This window comes from Pseudorca crassidens, chromosome 11 (assembly GCF_039906515.1).
Source record: "Pseudorca crassidens isolate mPseCra1 chromosome 11, mPseCra1.hap1, whole genome shotgun sequence".
NCBI lineage: Eukaryota > Metazoa > Chordata > Mammalia > Artiodactyla > Delphinidae > Pseudorca > Pseudorca crassidens.
In genome coordinates, this window is record NC_090306.1 from 33,925,055 (window position 1) to 33,932,261 (window position 7,207).

Sequence of the window (7,207 nt, forward strand, 5' to 3'; positions counted from 1 at the left end):
AAAACTAAATACTAGCATAAGAATTCACTGGGGACAGGAAGTGGCAGACAACAGGGAAAGAGACTCACAATGTTTTCCCTTCAGAATTTATTATTTCCTTGGGGTTACTGAACATGCACAAAGGCAAGAACATTAACAAAATAGTATAGCAACATGTAACAAAGTTAACATTAAAATATGCAAACTAAAGACAAAATTATAGTAAAGTTCTTGAAAGCAGAAGGATATTTGGTGTCAGTTAAGACCTAATTCATAATTCTGGCTCTCTTTAGTTTCATTAAAACAGAAAACACATCACCTACAAGGAAGGGTTATCTTGAAGATTAAATTAATGTAAGTAAAATGCTTATTATACACAGTGTCATGCATAAAAGTAAGTGCCTGTGCTATTATTTCTAGCTGCGAAGAGTAGTCAGAAATAAAAGTAGAAAAATGAGCACTCTTCAGAAAATCAAACAGTGATTCAGTAAAATGTACTGTCAGAAAAGATTTTCTAGAAGAAATGTGCTTAAAACATGTTGTAAGACAGAAAAAATAGAAATGATATTTTTCAAAATACTACTCTCTTTTAGAATGGGAATCTTTACATGTTGGGACAAATGAAGCTGAGAATGTGGTGACAGCACCAGTAGCCAAAATTTAAATGTGAAAATAGGAATTTTGATGAATAATATATGAAAATAAAATTGTACTGCTCCAGCTATCCAATTTACATCTAGATGCCAGTGCATAAGCTGTTATAATTTGTCACACTTTCAAAAAAAGGATGGCAGCCTCTCTGATTTTAAAAAAAATCAGGACTTCCCTGGTGGCGCAGGGGTTAAAAATCCTCCTGCCAATTCAGGGGACACGGGTTCGAGCCCTGATCCGGGAAGATCCCACATGCCACAGAGGAACTAAGCCTGTGCGCGACAACTACTGAGCCCGCGAGCCACAACTACTGAAGCCCGCGCGTCTACAGCCGGTGCTCTGCAACAAGAGAAGCCACTGCAATGAGAAGCCTGCATACGGCATTGAAGAATAGCCCCTGCTCACCGCAACTAGAGAAAGCCTGCACGCAGCAACTAAGACCCAATGCAGACAAAAAAACCCCAAACAAACCAGGTTTTAGAGAAAAAAGACAACACTGATGCCTTCCACTATTAAACTGAAGTATTTGTATCTAAAGGTGAGGAAGCGAGCAAAACTTCAGAGGAAACAAATTCAAAGTTTCCTTTTATTTTTTTGAATTCATTGACTTTTTAGCAGTTTTAGGTTTACAGGAAAACTGAGTGGAAAGTAGAGTTCCCACACACCTCCTCAACCCTCCCCAGATTCCTCTATCTTGCGATAGTGGGGCACATTTGTTACAATCAATGAGTCAGTATGGATACATTGTTATTAACTAAAGTCCAGAGTTTATATTAGGATTCATTCTCTGTATTGTACATTCTATGCGTTTTGATAAATGTATAATGATGTGTATCCACATTATAGTATACAGAGTAGTCTATCTGCCTTAAAAATCCCTGCACTCCACGTATTCATCTTCCCCTTCTTTCCCCTATATAAGCCCCTGGCAATGACGAGTCTTTTACAACTGTCTCCATATTTTTGCCTTTTCCATAAAGTTGCCTTTTTTAAAGCAAAACATTTATGTCACACCTTGGCTGAGAAACCTATAAAATCAGCTACAAGAAACACTGAACTACTGGAAAATTACTTTATGAATAACAAAGGTAGATGTCACTTAACATCAATATCATCACAAAGAACAAGGATATATAGTTGAATGGAATCATGGATGTGGAGAATATTGAGTGAAATTACTTATGTGCAGAATAAAAAGCAAATATTGACATCTGTGTTGCACATATATGAGGGAGAAGGACTTGATAATTTTATTTTGTTACAGAAAACCTATGCCATTAATGGAAAGATTTTCCTTTTGTTGTGGAAAGTGTCCTTCAACATCTTTATGATACAGGAGGTTTACCAGTGAAATAGAATGGTCAGTTTAGAACAGACATTTTTTTCTCATTTGAAATCTCAGACACACAATTTTTCCCATTTTCAATGCCTTGGTTGACTCCCTTCAATTATTTATGTACGTGTCCATTTCTCCTACTAGATTACAGATTATCTTTGAAGAGTTTATTTATTTTTACATTTCCCAGTGCTTAATATGCTAGTAAGTGGACAACAGATGTCTGCTAAATAAACTTTTATGGATAAAACGTATTAAAAATCTCCTTTTGCTCCCTTAACCTCTCATATATTCTCGATAAAACTGATCCACTTCTTTGTAAACATTAATTTTTTAAAAATCAAGACTTTTTCAAGATATTTTAAATAATAAATTTAAAATATATTCATGGTAAAAAAAAGAAAAAATATACATAAAACAATATAAAGGAAAACAATACTCCTTCCTCATCATCTCATGATTTCCATTTCCAAGGTTATCTGATTTGTGCTTGGCCTTTCAGAAACTTGCTATGCATGTATACTTCTATTAATGTGTGAATGCATATATATTTAACAAGAAGTTAAATAGGAGCTCTAGTTACTAAGGCTCTAACGCTGATAACCATAGGTGAAAAGTATAAGCACTCCTTTGATCCAAAGAGATGTGCTATGCAGATTATGCTAAGATAGCTCTGTGGCCATCTCCCATTTCCAGCCTATATATGAGAAGGCTAGAGAAATTGGAAAGTGAGACTTTCTTTTAAGATCATTATTATTGTGTATACTTCTCCCTCATAACAACCCAAATAAGAATAGCATCAAGAAATGTATTTATTCAGAATAAGAATGTCTGCTAGGAGGGGGACCTACATGTTATGTAGTCTTTTTTCCCTTTCCTTCCCACTCTGCCTGTCTAGATGCTTACTGAGCTGCAGAAACTTGCTGAACAAGTGTTGCAAGGCAGGAGTGGAACTTGGTGACAGAATATAGGAGAAGTCAACTGATGTCCACTGGAATTAATGTAGACAGAGACAAGTGCTTAGCTCTTACCTAGAACAATCCAATGAAGAGGATTTCTGCTTCTAGCTGTGCAGTATACTAGAGATTCAGTGAACCCCTTGTGAAGCAATACATCAAACATTCTGGATAAAAACATATAGATAAAATACCAAAGACATGATGCACGAAAGAAATTATTGAGAAGCTGGAATTCATTAAAATTAAAAACTTCTGCTCTGCAAAAGACAGTGTAAAGAGAATGATCAGACAAGCCACAGACTAGGAGAAAATATTTGCAAAAGACACATCTGATAAAATACTGTTATCCAAAATATACAAAGGACCCTTAAAACTCAATGATAAGAAAACAAACAACCCAATTAAATATGGGCCAAAGATCTTTAACAGGCACATCACCAAAGAAGATATACAGGTGACAAATAAACATGTGAAAAAATGCTTCACATCAATGTTATCAGGGTAATGCAAATTAAAACGAGATACGACTACATAATTCTTAGAATGCCAAAATCCAGAACACTGACAACACCAAATGCTAATGAGGATGTGGAGCAGCAGGAACTCTTGTACATTGCTCATGGGAATGCAAAGTGGTACAGACACTTCAGAAGACAGCTTGATGTTTTTTTACAAAACAATACTCTTACCATGCAATCCAGCAGTTATGCTCCTGGGTATTTAACTAAAAGAACTGAAAACTTATGTGCACACAAATATCTGCATGCAGATGTTTATAGCAGCTTTGTTCATAATTGCCAAAACTTGGAAACAACTAAGATGTCTTTCAGTAGGTGTATGCACAAATAACTGTGGTATATCCAGATGACAGAATATTATTCAGTGCTAAAAAGAGGTGAGCTCTCAAGCCATGAAAAGAGATGGAGGAAACTTAAATTCATATCACTAAATACAAGAAGCCAATTTGAAAAGGCTGCATACTCTATGATTCCAACTATGTGACATTCTGGAAAAGGCAACAGTATGGAGATGGTGAAAAGATCAGTGGTATGCATGTGTGTGGTGAGGGGGTGGAAGATGGAGAAGGAGGATGAACAGGAGAAACACAGAGAATTTTAGGGCAGTGAATTTGTTCTGTATGATACTATAATGATGGATATACGTCATTGCACTTTTTATATGTTAGAGATTATATATTTTACATTATATGTTTGTTCAAACCCATAGAATGTACAACACCAAGAGTGAACCCTAATGTAAATCATGGACCTTAGGAGATTATGATGTGTAGGTTCATCAACTGTAACAAATGTACCACTCTGGTGGAGACTATGCACATATGGAGGCAGGGAATATATGGGAAATCTCTGTACCTTCCTCTTAATTTACTTGTGAATCTAAAAGTGCTCTAAAAAATAGTATTTTTTAATAAAACATATATAAAATAGAATATTTAAATACATGACTGAGTTGAGGCCAGAAACAACAAAGAGGTATAAATCTATGGCAGTAAAAGAGAACTGGAGATGGCATTTGACCTGGCACTATCTACCTATCAATGTGGACAGAAGCTGGGTTTTAATAAATCACCTGGATCATGAACAAGAGACAAAGTCTGGGGTTTGAGTGTGTATAGTGAGATATCAGAGAGAAGAAAACTCGCATGAGACCAAGATCTGCAAAGAGTGATACCCTCACTGAGTAAACTGGGGAAAACCCCACCACACAACATAAGATTGTGACCATATGACCATGTTTTGTTTTTGGATCTAGATAGAAGAGAAAAAAATATACCTACCCTGAAATTTCCTAATCATAAGCCTGAGATCTACCTGTATGGCCCATAAAACTCCAAGTCAAAAATTTAGAGTCAGATATGCAAGGATTGCAGTTACAGAAATTATGAGAAACAGAATACAAAATAACTATGCTTATACTTCAATAGCTATGATATACTTCAAGAAATAGTAAATGGAAATGAAAATAAGAGGACATAAAAGAAGATTATTGAAACTGGCTAATCAGATTTGAAAATGAACCAAATAGAGGCTCTAGAAATCTGAATATTAATAATTAAAATTAAAACCTCAATAGATCAGTAAATTATACCTAGCTGAAGAAAGGATGGACCTTGAAAATAAATCTAAAAAAAGAATACAACTATAGTACAGACAGACAAAGAATGAAATAAAGTTAAAGAGATCTTAAAAGCTATGAAGGGGCTTCCCTGGTGGCTCAGTGGTTGAGAGTCCGCCTGCCGATGCAGGGGACACGGGTTCGTGCCCTGGTCTGAGAAGATTCCACATGCCGCGGAGCGGCTGGGCCCGTGGGCCATGGCCACTGAGCCTGTGCGTCTGGAGCCTGTGCTCCGCAACGGGAGAGGCCACAACAGTGAGAGACCCACGTGCCACAAAAAAAAAAAAAAAAAAAAAGGCTATGAAGGATAAAGTGAAAAGACCTTTTATATTCTTCATTCTAGGGCCCAGAATGATTAAAGAGAATGAGAAAGTTATGGATTGACTTTTATTTATCTTGCTTATGATCTTTTGCCTCCCTGAATCTGTATGTCTTTCAATAATTCATGAAAATGATCAGTTTTTCATCTTTTTAAATATTGCCTATGTTGGTAGTAAATTTTTTCAGGTTTTATTTGCTTAAAATATTTTTATTTTCCTTCCTTTTAAAAGAGAGTTTCACTGAGATACAGAATTTTAAATTTGCTAGTTATTTCTTCTCAACATTTTGAAAATGCCATTTCAATATCTTTTGGTACCTAGTATTGTTCTTGGAGCAGCTGTCAACCTAATGGTTATTCCATTGTAGGTTTGATGGATTTTCTTTCCTCTACTTTTTTTTTTTTTTAAAGATAGTTGAAATACAACTTTATTCTGATTCTAAACAAAAAGGAATGGAAACGACAGTAACAAACAAGATTCCACCACTGAATATTATGATGTGACTGTAGCAGTCTTATACTTGAAATTCAAGGAGGAAACCACTGTGTTCCAAAACAGCTAAATATGCAGGTCCAAAAAATGAAGGTATTTTTTTAACTGCCACATTCACTCTGAAGCCCATTCATCTCCTTCAGCATCCCAAAGATTAAACACATGTTCTGCTTAACTATGTAACAAAGTGGCAAACACGCTGCACTACTGACATCACAGGACAGTTGCCTATAAAACTAGACTTCTGACGCTGGGATCCAGCTTCACTTTCTCACAAGTCATCATCTTCATCCGGGAGAGCAGTTGTCTGAGCAACCTCTAGATTATGCTCGTACTGCGCTGCCGTGGCTGGGTCCATGACTGCCTCTGGTGGGGTGAGAGCAGACATGGCGACGAACTCCAAGTTAGGGTCTCCGATCAGATTTCTAGCAAGCCAGAGGAAGGGCTTTTCAAAGTTGTAGTTACTTTTGGCAGAAATGTCATAGTACTGAAGATTATTCTTTCAGTGGAAGACAATTGACTTTACCTTAACTTTTCTGTCCTTAATATCCGTTTGATTTCTACACAACACAATGGGGATGTTCTCACATAGTAGTACCAGATCTCTGTGCCAGTTAGGCACGTTCTTGTAAGTAACTCTTGATGTTACACCAAACATTCATAACGGCACACTGAGCTTGGATATAATAGCCATCTCCCAGTCCAACAAATTTCTTCTGACCAGCTGTATCCCAAACATTGAACTTAATAAGTCCTCTGTTGTTATGGAACACAAAGGGGTGGACCTCAACATCCAAGGTAGCTACCTACTTCTTCTCAAATTCACCAGTCAGATGACGTTTCAGGACTGTAGTTTTTCCAGTACCACCATCATCAACCAATACAAGCTTAAACTGAACTTGGGGTTCTCCTTGGGCTGCTATCGTGATGTTACTTCCAGAAGCGTCTCCACCCCCGTCTATCTTTCCTCTACTTTTAATATCATCTGTTTGGGGTGCTACAGAAACTCAATAAAGAAACTTGAGGGAGGGAAATAATCCCAGAAATGTATGAGATGCAAGAGGAATGATGAGCAAAGAAAAAAAGTAAACATAAAGCTAAAGAAATAATAAAATGTGTAATTATTGGCATTTCAAAAAACCAAGATAGAGAAATTCTTATGCTACATTCTCTAATTACAATGCAATTAAGTTGAAAATAATAACATAAATATAATTAAAATAATTCCAAACTTTTAGAAATTAAAAAACACAGTTCTAATGGAAATTTAGAAATATTATAATTAAAGCAAAAAATATATAAATATTACTTGTCAGAACTTGTGAAGGTAAACT

At 36.1% G+C, this 7,207-nt stretch overlaps 1 pseudogene; it reads right to left on the reverse strand.

The window, feature by feature from the left end:
- Nucleotides 1–6,144: 6,144 nt before the first annotated feature.
- LOC137202811 (GTP-binding nuclear protein Ran-like) lies at nucleotides 6,145–6,531 on the reverse strand (annotated as a pseudogene).
- Nucleotides 6,532–7,207: the final 676 nt, after the last annotated feature.